We start from the raw sequence: 15,640 nt of genomic DNA on the forward strand, positions 1-15,640 counted from the left end.
TGGAAAGAAGCTTTCTGAGAAAGTCCTTTGTCTTCTGTGAAATCATCTCACAGAGTTACAGCTTTCCCCTCAAGAAGCCTTTCGCTAAGACTGTTCTTGTGGAATTGGAAAGTGATATGTGGAAGCCCTTGGAGGCCTATGGTGGAAAAGAAATATCCTCAAATAAAAACTGGAAATAAGCATTCTGAGAAACGGCTTGGTGTTCTGTTAATTCATCTCACAGATTTACAGCTTTCCCCTCTAGAAGACATTTGCTAAACCTGTTCTAGCGGAATTGGCAAAGTGATATTTCGAAGCCCATAGAGGGCTATGGTAAAAAAAAATATATATCTCAGAGAAAAACTGGAAAGAAGCTTTTTGGGAAACTGTTTTGTAATGTGTGACTTCCACTCACAGAGTTACAGCTGTATTTCGTGGAGCTGTTTGCTAGCCTATTTCTGTGTAATCTGAGAAGGGATATTTCGGATCGCTTTGAAGACTATAGGGCCAAAGGAAATATCCTCCCAAAAAGCCTTTCGCTCAGAGTGTTCTTGTGGAATTTGAAAAGTGATACTTTGAAGCCCATGGAGGGCTATGGTGAAAAAGGAAATATCCTCAGATGAAAACTGGAAAGAAGCTCTCTGAGAAACTGCTTAGTGTTCTGTTAATTCATCTGAGAGAGATACAGCTTTCCCCTCAAGAAGCCTTTCGCTAAGACTGCTCTTCTGGAAGGTGTAAAGTGATATTTGGAGGCCCATGGAGGGCTATGATGAAAAAGGAAATATCGTCGGATGAAAACTGGAAAGAAGCTTTGTGAGAAACTGCTTAGTGTTCGGTTAATTCATCTCACAGAGTTACAGCTTTCCCCTCAAGAAGCCGTTAGCTAGGCCTCTTCTTGTGGAATTTGAAAAGTGATATTTGGAAGCCCGTAGAGGGCTATGGTTAAAAAAGAAAATATCCTCAGAGAAAAACTGCAAAGAAGCCTTCTACGAAACCGCTTTGTGATGTGTGACTTCCACTCACATAGTGACAGCTGTATTTCATGGATCTCTTTGCTAGCCTTATTTCTGTAGAATCTGAGAACGGATATTTCGGATCCCTATGAAGGCTATAGGGCCAAAGGAAATATCCTCCGATAAAAAAGAGAAAGAAGCTTTCTGAGAAACTCCTTTGTGTTCTGTAAAATCATCTCACAGAGTTACAGCTTTCCCTCAAGAAGCCGTTCGCTAAGACTGTTCCTGTTTAATTTGCAAAGTGATATTTGGAAGCCCATAGAGGGCTACGGTGAAAAGGGAATATGCTCAGATGAAAACTGGAAAGAACCTTTCTGAGAAATTGCTTAGTGTTCTGTTAATTCATGTCACAGGGTTACAGCTTTCCCCTCAAGAAGCCGTTTGCTAAGCCTGTTCTTGTGGAATTTGCAAAGTGATATTTGGAAGCCCATAGGGGGCTACGGTGTAAAAGAAAATATCCTCGGAGAAAAACTGGAAAGAAGCTTTCTGAGAAACTGCTTTGAGATGTGTGACTTCCACTCACAGAGTTACAACTGTATTTCGTGGATCTGTTTGCTAGTCTTATTTCTTTGGAATCTGAGAACGGATATTTCGGATCCCTTTGAAGACTATAGGGCCAAAGGAAATATCCTCCCATAACAAAGAGAAAGAAGCTTTCTGAGAAACTCCTTTGTGTTCTGTGAAATCATGTCACGGAGTTACAACTTTCCCCTCAAGAAGCCGTTGGTTAAGCCTGTTTTTGTGGAATTTGCAAATTGATATTTGGAAGCCCATAGAGGGCTATCGTGAAGAAGGAAATATCTTCAGATGAAAACTGGAAAGAAGTTTTCTGAGAAATCCTTTGTCTTCTGTGAAATCATCTCACAGAGTTACAGCTTTCCCCTCAAGAAGCCTTTCGCTAAGACTGTTCTTGTGGAATTGGAAAGTGATATGTGGAAGCCCTTGGAGGGCTATGGTGGAAAAGAAATATCCTCAAATAAAAACTGGAAATAAGCATTCTGAGAAACCGCTTGGTTTTCTGTTAATTCATCTCACAGATTTACAGCTTTCCCCTCTAGAAGCCATTTGCTAAACCTGTTCTTGTGGAATTGGCAAAGTGATATTTGGAAGCCCATAGAGGGCTATGGTAAAAAAAAAAAAAAAAAAGATCCTCAGAGAAAAACTAGAAAGAAGCTTTTTGGGAAACTGTTTTGTGATGTGTGACTTCCACTCACAGAGTTACAGCTGTATTTCGTGGAGCTGTTTGCTAGCCTATTTCTGTGTAATCTGAGAAGGGATATTTCGGATCGCTTTGAAGACTATAGGGCCAAAGGAAATATCCTACCAAGAAGCCTTTTGCTTAGACTGTTCTTGTGGAATTTGAAAGGTGATACTTGGAAGCCCATGGAGGGCTATGGTGAAAAAGGAAATATCCTCAGATGAAAACTGGAAAGAAGCTCTCTGAGAAACTGCTTAGTGTTCTGTTTATTCATCTCACAGAGATACAGCTTTCCCCTCAAGAAGCCGTTCGCTAAGACTGTTCTTGTGGCATTTGCAAAGTGATATTTAAAAGAACATAGAGATCTATGGTGAAAAAGAAATTATCCTCAGAGAAAAACTGGAAAGAAGCTATCTGAGAAACTGCTCTGTGGTGTGTGACTTCCATTCACAGATTTACAGCTGTATTTCGTGGATCTCTTTGCTTGCCTTATTTCTGTGGAATCTGAGAACGGATATTTCGGATCCCTTTGAAGAGTATAGGGCCAACGGAAAAATCCTCCGATAACAAAGAGAAAGAAACTTTCTGAGAAACTGATTTGTGTTATGTGAAATCATCTCACAGAGCTACAGCTTTCCCCTCAAGAAGCCTTTCGCTAAGACTGTTCTTTTGGAGTTTGCAAAGTGATATTTGGAAGCCCATGGAGGACTATGGTGAAAAAGAAAATATCCTCAGATGAAAACTGGAAAGAAGCTTTCTGAGAAACTGCTTTGTGATGTGTGACTTCTACTCACAGAGTTACAGCTGTATTTCGTGGATCTGTTGCCACCCTTATTTCTGTGGAATCTGAGAATAGATATTTCGGATCCCTTTGAGGACTATAGGGCCAAAAGAAATATCCTCCGATAAAAAAGAGAAAGAAGCTTTCTGAGAAACTCCTTTGTGTTTAGTGAAATCATCTCAGAGAGTTACAGCTTTGACCTCAAGAAGCCGTTCGCTTAGTCTGTTCTTGTGGAATTTACAAACTGATATTTGAATCCCGTAGAGGACTATGGTGAAAAAGAAAATATCCTCAGAGAAAAAGTGGAAAGAAACTTTCTGAGAAACTGCTTTGTGATGTGTGACTTCCATTCACAGAGTTACAGCTATATTTCGTGGAGCTGTTTGCTAGCCTTATTTCTGTGGAGTCTGAGAACGGATATTTCGGATTCCTATGAAGACCATAGGGCCCAAGGAAATATTCTCCCATAACAAAGAGAAAGAAGCTTTCTGAGAAACTCCTTTGTGTTCTGTGAAATCATCTCAGAGAGTTAAAGCTTTCCCGTCAAGAAGCCTTTCACTAAGACTGCTCTTCTGTAATTTACAAAGTGATATTTAGAAGCCCATGGAGGGCCATGATGAAAAAGGAAATATCCTCAGATGAAAACTGGAAAGAAGCTATCTGACACCGTTCGCTAAGACTGTTCTAGTGGAATTTGCAAAATGACATTTGGAAGCCCAAGGAGGGCTATGATGAAAAAGGAAATATCCTCAGATGAAAACTGAAAAGAAGCTTTCTGAATAACTGCTTAGTGTTCTGTTAATTCATCTCACAGAGTCACAGCTTTACCCTCAAGAAGCCATTCGCTAAGCCTGTTCTTGTGGAATTGGCAAAGTGATATTTGGAAGCCCATAGAGGGCTATGGTGAAAAAGAAGATATTCTCAGAGAAAAACTGGAAAGAAAGTTTCTGAGAAACTGCTTTGTGATGTGTTACTTCCACTCACATAATGACAGCTGTATTTCGTGGATCTGTTTGCTAGCCTTATTTAAGTGGAATCTGAGAAGAGATATTTCTAATCCCTTTGAAGACTATAGAGCCTAAGGAAATACACTCTGATAACAAAGAGAAAGAAGCTTTCTGAGAAACTCCTTTGTGTTCTGTGAAACCTTCTCACAGAGTTACAGCTTTCCTCTCAAGAAGCCTTTCGCTAAGAAGGTTCTTCTGGAATGTGCAAAGTGATATTTGGAGGCCCTTGGAGGGCTATGGGGAAAAAGGAAATATCCTCAGATGAAAATTGGAAAGAAGCTTTCTGAGAACTGCTTAGTGTGCTGTTAATTCATCTCACAGAGCTACAGCTTGCCCCTCAAGAAATCGTTCGCTAAGCCTGTTCTTCTGGAATTTGCAAAGTGATATTTGGAAGCCCATAGAGGGCTACGGTGAAAAAGAAAATATCCTCAGAGAAAAACTGGAAAGAAGCTTTCTGAGAAACTGCTTTGTGATGTGTAACTTCCACTCACAGTTTTACAGCTGTATTTCGAGGAGCTGTTTGCTAGCCTTATTTCTGTGGAGTCTGAGAACCGATATTTTGGATCGCTTTGAAGACTATAGGGTTAAAGGAAATATCCTCACATAACAAAGAGAAAGATGCTATCTGAGAAACTCCTTTGTGTTCTCTGAAATCATCTCACAGATTTACAGCTTTCCCCTCAAGAAGCCTTTCGCTTAGACTGTTCTTGTGGAATTTGAAAAGTGATACTTGGAAGCACATGGAGGGCTATGGTGAAAAAGGAAATATCCTCAGACGAAAACTGGAAAGAAGCTTCCTGAGAAACTGCTTAGTGTTCTGTTAATTCATTTCACAGAGATAAGGCTTTCCCCTCAAGAAGCGTTCGCTAAGCCTGTTCTTGTGGAATTTGTAAAGTGATATTTGGAAGCCCATAGAGGGCTATGGTGAAAAAGAAAATATCCTCAGAGAAAAACTGGAAAGGAGCTTTCTGAGAAACTGCTTTTTGATGTGTGATTTTCACTCACAGAGTTACAGCTGTATTTAGTGGTTCTGTTTGGTAGCAATATTTCTGTGGAATCTGAGAACGGATATTTCGGATCCCTTTGAAGACTATAGGGCCAAAGGAAATATCCTCCGATAACAAAGAGAAAGAAGCTTTGTGAGAAACTCTTTTGTGTTCTGTGAAATCATCTCACAGAGTTACAACTATCCCCTCAAGATGCCTTCCACTCAGACTGTTCTTGTGGAATTTGCAAAGTGATATTTGGAAGCCCATGCAGGGCTATGGTGAAAAAGGAAATATCCTCAGATGAAAACTGGAAGGAAGCTTTCTGAGAAACTGCTTAGTGTTCTGTTAATTCATCTCCAGAGATACAGTTTTCCACTCAAGAAGCCGTTCGCTAAGCCTGTTCTTCTGGAATTTGCAAAGTGATATTTGGAAGCCCATAGAGGGCTATGGTGAAACAGTAAATCTCCTCAGAGAAAAATTGGAAAGAAGCTTTCTGAGGAACTGCTTTGTGATGTGTGACTTCCACTCACATAGTTTCAGCTGTATTTCGTGGAGCTGTTTGCTAGCCTTATATCTGTGGAATCTGAGAACGGATATTTCGGATCCCTTTGAAGACTATAGGGCCGAAGGAAATATCCTCCGATAAAAAAGATAAAGAAGCTTTCTGAGAAACTGCTTTGTGTTATGTGAAATCATCTCACAGAGTTACAGCTTTCCCCTCAAGAAGGCTTTCGCTAAGACTGTTCTTGTGGAATTTGCAAAGTGATATTTGGAAGACCATGGAGGCCTATGGTGAAAAAGGACATATCCTCAGATGAAAACTGGAAAGAAGCTTTCTGAGAAACTGCTTAGTGTTCTGTGAATTCATCTCACAGAGTTACTGCTTTTCTTTCAAGAAGCCGTTCGCTAAGCCTATTCTTGTGGAATTTGCAACGTGATATTTGGAAGCCCATAGAGGGCTATGGTGAAAAAGAAAATATCCTCAGAGAAAAACTGGTAAGAAACTTTCTAAGAAACTTCTTTGTGATGTGTGACTTCCACTCACACAGTTACAGCTGTATTTCGTGGATCTCTTTTATAGCCTTATTTCTGTGGAATCTCAGAACGGATATATCAGATTCCTTTGAAGACTATAAGGCCAAAGGAAATATCCTCCAATAAAAAAGAGAAAGAAGCTTTCTGAGAAACTCCTTTGGGTTCTGTGAAATCATCTCACAGAGTTACAGGTTTCCCCTCAAGAAGCCTTTCGCTAGGTCTGTCCCTGTTGATTTTGCAAAGTGATATTTGTAAGCCCAAGGAGGGCTATGGTGAAAAAGGAAATATCCACAGATGAAAACTGGAAAGAAACTTTCTGAGAAACTGCTTAGAGTTCTGTTAATTCATCTCACAGAGTTACAGCTTTGCCCTCATGAAGCCATTCGCAAAGCCTGTTCTTGTGGAATTTGCAAAGTGATATTTGGAAGCCCTAGAGGGCTATGGTGAAAAAGGAAATATCCTCAGATCAAAACTGAAAAGAAGCTTTTTGAGAAACTCCTTAGTGTTCTGTTAATTCATCTGACAGAGTTACAGCTTTCCCTGAAGAAGCCGTTCGCTAAGCCTGTTCTTGTGGAATTGGCAAACTGATATTTGGATCCCATAGAGGGCTATGGTGAAAAAGAAAATATCCTCAGATAAAAACTGGAAAGAAGCTTTCTGAGAAACTGCTTTGTGATGTGTGACTTCCACTCACAGAGTTACAGCTGTGTTTCTTGGAGCTGTTTGCCAGCCTTATTTTTGTGGAATCTGAGAACTGATGTTTCGGATTCCCTGGAAGACTATAGGGCCAAAGGAAATATCCTCCGATAGAAAGGAGAAAGAAGTTTTCTGAGAAACCTGTTTGTGATCTGGGAATTCATCTCACAGAGTTACAGCTTTCCGCTCAAGAAGCCTTTCGTTAAGACTGTTCTTGTGGAATTTGCAAAGTGATATTTGGAAGCTCATAGAGGGTTATGGGGAAAAAGAAAATATCCTCAGATAAAAACGGGAAAGAAGCTTATTGAAAAACTGCTTTGTGTTCTGTGAATTCATCTCACAGAGTTACGTCTTTCCCCTCAAGGAGCCTTTCGCTAAGACTGTTCTTGTGGAATTGGCAAAGTGATATTTGAAAGCCCATAGAGGGCTATGGTTAAAAAGAAAATATCCTCAGATAAAAACTGGAAAGAAGATTTCTGAGAAACTGCTTCGTGATGTGTGAATTCCACTCACTGAGATACAGCTGTATTTCATGGAGCTGATCGCTAGACTTATTTCTGTGGTATCTGATACCTGATATTTCGGATCTCTTTGAAGATTATAGTTCCAAAGGTAATATCCTCCGATACCAAAGAGAAAGAAACTTTCTGAGAAACTCCTTTGTGTTCTGTTAATTCATCTCACAGAGTTACAGCTTTCGCCTCAAGAAGCCTTTCGCTAAGACTGTTCTTTTGGAATTTGCAAAGTGATACTTGGAACCGCTATATGGCTATGGGGAAAAAAAAAATCCTCTGACAAAAACTACAAAGAAGCTTTCTGAGAAACTGCTTAGTTTTCTGTGAATTCATCTCAGAGAGTTACATCTTTCCCCTCAAATAACCTTTCGCTAAGACCGTTCTTGTGAAATTTGCAAAGTAATATTTGGAAGCCTATGGAGGTTAATGGGGAGAAAGTTAAATATCCTCAGATGAAAACTGGAAAGAAGCATTCTGAGACACTGCTTTGTGTTCTGTGAATTCATATCAGAGAGTTACAGCTTTCCCCTAAAGAAGCCGTTCGCTTAGACTGTTCTGGTGGAATTGGCAAAGTGATATTTGGAAGACCGTAGTGGGCTACGGATAAAAAGAAAATATCCTCAGATAAAACCTGGAAAGAAGCTTTCTGAGAAACTGCTTTGTGATGTGTGACTTCCACTCACCGAGTTACAGCTGTATTTCGTGGATCTGTTTGCTAGCCTTATTTCTGTGGAATCTGAGAACGGATATTTCGGATCCCTTTGGAGACTATAAGGCCAAAGGAAATTTCCTCCGATAACAAAGAGAAAGAAGTATTCAGAGAAACTAATTTGTGTTCTGTGATCATCTCACAGAGTTTCAGCTTTCCCCTCAAGAAGCCGAAAGCTAAGTCTGTTCTTGTGAAATTTGCAAAGTGATATTTGGAAGCACATGGAGGGTGATGGTGAAAAAGGAAATATCCTCAGATGAAAACTGGAAAGAAGTTTTCTGAGAAACTGCTTAGTGTTCTGTTAATTCATCTCACAGAGTTACAGCTTTCCCCGAAGAAGCCGTTCACTAAGCCTGTTCTTGAGGAATTTGCAAAGTGATATTTGGGAGCCCATAGAGGGCTATGGTGAAAAAGAAAATATCCTCAGAGAAAAGGTGGAAAGAAGCTTTCTGAGAAACTGCTTTGTGATGTGTGACTTCAACTCACAGAGTTGCAGCTGTATTTCGTGGATCTGTTTGCTAGCCTTATTTCTGTGGAATCTGAGAAAATATTTCGAATCCCTTGGAAAACTATAGGGCCAAAGGAAATATCCTCCGATAGAAATGAGAATGAAGCTTTCTGAGAATCTTCGTTGTGATCTGTGAAATCATGCCACAGAGTTACAGCTTTCCCCTCAAGAAGCCTTTCGCTAAGACTGTTGTTGTGGAATTTGAAAAGTCATATTTGGAAGCCCAAAAACGGCTCTGGGAAAAAAGAAAGTATCCTCAGGCAAAAACTGGAAAGAAGCTTTCTGAGAAGCTGCTTTGTGTTCTGTGAATTCATCTCACAGTGTTACGTCTTTCCCCTCAAGGAGCCTTTCGCTAAGACTGTTCTTGTGGAATTTTCAAAATGATATTTGAAAGCCCATTTAGGTCTATGGGGAAAAAGGAAAATATCCTCAGATAAAAACTGGAAAGAAGCTTTCTGAGAAACTGCTTTGTGTTCTGTGAATTCATCTCACAGAGTTATACATTTCCCCTCAAGAAGCCGTTCGGTAAGACTGTTCCTGTGAAATTTGCAAAGTGATATTTGGAATCCCAAAGAGGGCTATGGTGAAAAAGGAAATATCCTCAGATAAAAACTGGAAAGAAGCTTTCTGAGAAACTGCTTTGTGGTGTGTGACTTCCACTCACTGAGTTACAGCTGTATTTCTTGGAGCTGTTTGCCAGCCTTATTTTTGTGGAATCTGAGAACTGATGTTTCGGATTCCCTGGAAGACTATAGGGCCAAAGGAAATATCCTCCGATAGAAAGGAGAAAGAAGTTTTCTGAGAAACCTGTTTGTGATCTGGGAATTCATCTCACAGAGTTACAGCTTTCCGCTCAAGAAGCCTTTCGTTAAGACTGTTCTTGTGGAATTTGCAAAGTGATATTTGGAAGCTCATAGAGGGTTATGGGGAAAAAGAAAATATCCTCAGATAAAAACGGGAAAGAAGCTTATTGAAAAACTGCTTTGTGTTCTGTGAATTCATCTCACAGAGTTACGTCTTTCCCCTCAAGGAGCCTTTCGCTAAGACTGTTCTTGTGGAATTGGCAAACTGATATTTGAAAGCCCATGGAGGGCTATCGTTAAAAAGAAAATATCCTCAGATAAAAACTGGAAAGAAGATTTCTGAGAAACTGCTTTGTGATGTGTGAATTCCACTCACTGTGATACAGCTGTATTTCATGGAGCTGTTTGCTAGCCTTATTTCTGTGGAATCTGAGTACTGATATTTCGGATCCCTTTGTAGACTATAGGGCCAAAGGAAATTTCCTACGATAGAAATAAGAAAGAAGCTTTCTGAGAATCTTCTTTGTGATCTGTGAAATCATGTCACAGTGTTACTGCTTTTCCCTCAGGAAGCCTTTCGCTAAGACTGTTGCTGTGGAAATTGGAAGTCATATTTGGAAGCCCATAAATGGTTCTTGGAAAAAAGAAATTATCCTCAGACAAAACCTGGAAAGAAGCTTTCTGAGAAGCTGCTTTGTGTTATGTGCATTCATCTCACAGAGTTACACCATTCCCCTCAAGAAGCCGTTCGGTAAGAATATTCCTGTGAAATTTGCAAAGTGATATTTGGAAGCCCATAGAGGGCTATGGTGAAAAAGGAAATATCCTCAGATAAAAAACTGGAGAGAAGCTTTCTGAGAAACTGCTTTGTGATGTGTGACTTCCACACACTGAGTTTCAGCTGTATTTCGGGATATGTTTGCTAGCCTTATTTCTGTGGAATCTGAGAACTTATGTTTCATATTGCTTGGAAGACTATAGGGCCAAGGGAATATCCTAAGATAGAAATGAGAAACAAGATTTCTGAGAAACTGCTTTGTGTTCTGTCAATTCATCTCACAGAGTTACAGTTTCCCCTCAAGAAGCCTTTCGCTAAGACTGTTCTTCTGGAATTTGCAAAGTGATATATGGAAGCCCATTGAAGGCTGTGGGGAAAGAGAAAATATCCTCAGACAAAAACTGGAAAGAAGCTCTCTGAAAAACTGCTTTGAGTTCTGTGAATTCATCTCACAGAGTTACATCTTTCCCCTCTAGGAAACTTTCGCTAAGACTGTTCTTGTGGAATTTGCAAAGTGATATTTGGAAGCCCATGGAGGGCAATGGTGAAAAAGGAAATATCCTCAGAGAAAAACTGGAAAGAAGCTTTCTGAGAAACTGCTTTGTGATGTGTGACTTCCACTCACAGAGTTACAGCTGTATTTCATGGAGCTGTTTGCTAGCCTTATTTCTGTGGAATCTGAGAACTGATATTTCGGATTCCTTGGAAGACTATAAGGCCAAAGGAAATATCCTCCGATAGAAATAAGAAAGAAGCTTTCTGAGAATATTCTTTGTGATCTGTGAAATCATGTCACAGAGTTACAGCTTTTCCCTCAAGAAGCCTTTCACTAAGACTGTTGTTGTGGAATTTACAACGTCATATTTGGAAGCCCATATACGGTTCTGGGAAAAAAAGAAAATATCCTCTAAAAAAAACTGGAAAGAATCTTTCTGAGAAGCTTCTTTGTGTTCTGTGCATTCATCTCACAGAGTTACACAATTCCCCTCAAGAAGCCGTTCGGTAAGACTGTTCCTGTGAAATTTGCAAAGTGATATTTGGAAGCCCAAAGAGGGCTTTGGTGAAAAAGGCAATATCCTCAGATAAAAATTGGTAAGAAGCTTTCTGAGGAACTGCTTTGTGATGTGTGACTTCCACTCACTGAGTTACAGCTGTTTTTCATGGAGCTGTTTGCCAGCCTTATTTTTGTGGAATCTGAAAACTGATGTTTCGGATTCCCTGGAAGACTATAGGGCCAAAGGAAATATCCTCCAATAGAAATGACAAAGAAGCTTTCTGAGAAACTTCTTTGTGATATGGGAATTCATTTCACAGAGTTACAGCTTTTCTCTCAAGAAGCCTTTCACTAAGACGGTTCTTGTGGAATTTGCAAAGTGATACTTGGAAGCCCATACAGGGCTATGGGGAAAAAGAAAATATCATCAGAGAAAAACTGCAAAGAAGCTCTCTGAGAAACTGCTTTGTGTTCTGTGAATTCATCTCACGGAATTACATCTTTCCCCTCAAGGAGCCTTTCGCTAAGACTGTTCTTGTGGAATTATCAAAGTGATATTTGGAAGCCCATGGACGTCTATGGGGAATAAGGAAAATATCCTCAGATAAAACCTGGAAAGAAGCTTTCTGAGAAACTACTTTATCTTCTGTGAATTCATCTCACACAGTTAGAGCTTTCACCTCAAGAAGCCAATCGCTAAGACTATTCTTGTGGAATTTGCAGAGTGATATTTGGAAGCCCATGGAGGGCAATGGTGAAAAAGGAAATATCCTCAGAGAAAAACTGGAAAAAAGCTTTCTGAGAAACTGCTTTGTGATGCGTGACTTCCACTCAGTGAGTTACAGCTGTATTTCGGAGAGCTGTTTGCTAGCCCTTTTTCTAAGGAATCTAAAAACAGATATTTCGGATCCCTTGGAAGACTATAGGGCCAAAGGAAATATCCTCCGATAGAAATGAGAAAGAAGCTTTCTGAGGAACTTCTTTGTGATCTGTGAATTCATCTCACAGAGTTACATCTTTCCCCTCAAGAATCCCTTTGCTAAGACTGTTCTTGTTGAATTTGCAAAGTGATATTAGGAAGCTCACAGAGGGCTATGGGGAAAAAGAAAATATCCTAATACAAAAAGTGGAAAGAAACTTTCTGAGAAACTACTTTGTGATGTGTGACTTCCACTCACAGAGTTACACCTGTATTTCGTGTAGCTGTTTGATAGCCTTATTTCTGTGGAATCTGAGAACGGATATTTCGGATCCCTTTGAAGACTATAGGGCCAAAGGAAATATCCTCCCATAGCAAAGAGAAAGAAGCTTTCTCAGAAATTCCTTTGTGTTCTGTGAAATCATCTCACAGAGTTACAGTTTTCACCTGAAGAAGCCTTTCGCTAGGACTATTCTAGTGGAATTTGCAAAGTGATATTTGGAAGCCCATGGAGGGCTATGGTGAAAAAGGAAATATCCTCGGAGTAAAAATGGAAAGAAGCTTTCTAAGAAACTGCTAAGTGTTCTGTAAATTCATCTCACAGAGTTACAGCTTTCCCCTTAAGAAGCCATTCGCAAAGCCTGTTCTTGTGGAATTTGCAATGTGATATTTGGAAGCCCAATGAGTGCTATGGTGAAAAAGGAAATATCCTCAGACGAAAACTGGAAAGAAGCTTTCTGAGAAACTGCTTAGTGTTCTTATAATTTATCTCACAGAGTTACAGCTTTCCCCTCAAGAAGCCGTTCGCTAAGCCTGTTCTTGTGGAATTTGCAAAGTGATATTTAGAAGCCCTTTGAGGGCTGTGGTGAAATAGAAAATATCCTCAGAAAAAAACTATGTAGAAGCTTTCTGAGAAACTGCTTTGTGATTTGTTACTTGTACTCACAGAGTTACAGCTGTATTTCATGGAGCTGTTTGCTAGCCTTATTTCTGTGGAATCTGAGAACGGATATTTCGGATCCCTTTGCAGATTATTGGGCCAAAGGAAATATCCTCTGATAACAAAGAGAAAGAAGGTTTCTGAGAAACTTCTTAGTGATCTGTAAATTCATATCACAGAGTTAAAACTTTCCCCTCAAGAAGCCTTTCGCTAAGGCAGTTCTTATGAAATGTGCAAAGTGATATTTGGAACCCCCGGAGGGTTATGTTGTAAAAGAAAATATCCACAGATTAAAACTGGAAAGAAGCTTTCTGATAAACTGCTTTGTGATAAGAGACTTCAACTCACTAAGTTGCAGCGGTATCTCGTGCAGCTGTTTTCTAGCCCTATTTCTCTGGAATCTGAATACTGATATTTTGGAATCCTTTGAAGACTATAGGCCAAAGGAAATATCATCCGATAAAAAAGAGAAAGAAGGTTTCTGAGAAACTTCTTTGTGATCTGTGAATTCATATCACAGAGTTACAACTTTCCCCTCAAGAAGCCGTTCGCTAAGGCAATTCTTGTGGAATTTGCAAAGTGATATTTCGAAGCCCGCAGAGGGCTATGGTGAAAAAGAAAATATCCTCAGATAAAAACTGGAAAGAAGCTTTCTGAGAAACTGCTTTGTGATGACAGACTTCAACTCACTGAGCTACAGCTGTATTTCGTGGAGCTGTTTTTAGCCCTATTTCTTTGCAATCTGAGAACTGATATTTCGGACACCGTGGAACACTATAGAGCCAAAGGAAATATCCTCCGATAAAAATAACAAAGAAGCTTTCTGAGAAATTTCTTGGTGTTCTGTGAAATCATCTCACAGAGTTACAGCTTTCCCCTCAAGAAGCCTTTCGCTAAGACTGTTCTTGTGGAATTTGCAAAGTGATATTTGGAAGCCCATGGAGGGCTATGGTGAAAAAGAAAATATCCTCAGATAAAACCTGGAAAGAAGCTTTCTGGGAAACTGCTTTGTGATGTGTTCCTTCCACTCAATGAGTTTCTGCTGTATTTCATGGATCTGTTTGCTCACCCTATTTCTGTGGATTCTGAGAACGGACATTTCGGAACCATTTGAAAACACTATGGCCAAACGAAATATCATCCGATAAAAAAGAGGAAGAATGTTTCTGAGAAACTTCTTTGTAATCTGTGAATTCATCTCACAGAGTTACCACTTTCCTGTCCAGAAGCCGTTCGCTAAGGCTGTTCTGTGGAATTTGCAAAGGAATATTTTTAAGCCCATGGAGGGCTATGGTGAAAAAGAAAATATTCTCAAATAAAAACTGGAAAGAAGCTTTCTGAGAAACTGTTTTGTTATCTGTGAATTTATCTCGCAGAGTTACCGCTTTCCCCTCAAGAATCCATTCGCTAAGACTGTTCTTGTGGAATTTGCAAACTGATATTTGGAAGCTCATGGAGGAATATGGAGAAAGAAAACATACTCAGATAAAAACTGTAGGGAAGCTTTCTGAGAAACTGCTTTGTGATGTGTGAATTCATCTCACAGAGTTACAGCTTTCCCCACAAGAAGCCGTTCCCTAAGGCGGTTCTTGTGGAGTTACCAAAGTGATATTTGTCAGCCCAAGGAGGGCTATGGTGAAAAAGAAAATATCCTCAGATCAAAACTGGAAAGAAAGGAGCGTTCTGAGAAACTTCCAAGTGCTCTATTCAGACATCTCACAGAGTTCCACCTTTCCGTTCATGTAGCTGTTTACTAACATTCTTCTCATGGAATCTTCTAAGTGATATTTCCTAGCCCAATGACGGCTACTGTGAAAAAGAAAATATCTTCAGATTAAAACTGAAAAGAAGCATTCTGAGAAACTGCGTTGTGACTTCTGAAAGCAACTCACAGAGTTACACTTTTCTGTTCATTGATCAGTTTGCTAACACAGTTTTCTTGAAAACAACAGTGGGATAATTCTTTGCCCAATGAAGCTTACGGTGACAAAGGAAATATCTTCAGATAGAAAGCAGAAAGAAGCTTTATGAGAAACTGCTCTATGATGAGTGAATTTAACTCACTAAGTTACAGCTGTATTTCATGGAGCTGTTTGCTACTCCAGTTTTTGTTGACTCTGGTAACCGATATTTCGGGTCACTTGGAGGGCAATACAGCCAAAAGAATTACCCCCAGATAAAAACAAGAAAGAAGATTTCTGAGAAATGTCTTTCTGATCTCTGAGTTCATCTCACAGAGTTCCACCTTTCTGTTCATGTAGCTGTTTGCTGTCACTCTTCTCGTGGAATCCTCAAAGTGATATTTTGGAGCACAATGAGGGCTACAGTGATAAAGGAAATGTCTTCAGATAAAAACTGAAAGGAGGGGTTCTGAGAAACTGCTATGTAGTCTGTGCATTCACCTCACAGAGTTCCACCTTTCTGTTCATGTACCTGTTTGTTAACACTCTTCTCGTGGAATCTGCAAAGTGATATTTGTGAGCGCATTGAGGGCTACAGTGAAAAACGAAATATCTTCAGATAAAACTTAAAGGAAGCGATCTGACAAACTACTATGTGGCCTGTGCATTCACCTCACAGAGTTCCACCTTCCTGTTCATGTACCTGTTTGTTAACACTCTTCTCGTGGAATCTGCAAAGTGATATTTGGGAGCGCATTGATGGCTTCAGTGCAAAAGGAAATATCTTCAGAGAAAATCTTAAAGGAAGCGTTCTGAGAAACTTCTATGTGACCTGTGCATTCAACTCACAGAGTTCCACCTTTCTGTTCATGTAG

This window comes from Macaca nemestrina, chromosome 3 (assembly GCF_043159975.1).
Source record: "Macaca nemestrina isolate mMacNem1 chromosome 3, mMacNem.hap1, whole genome shotgun sequence".
Classification (NCBI taxonomy): domain Eukaryota; kingdom Metazoa; phylum Chordata; class Mammalia; order Primates; family Cercopithecidae; genus Macaca; species Macaca nemestrina.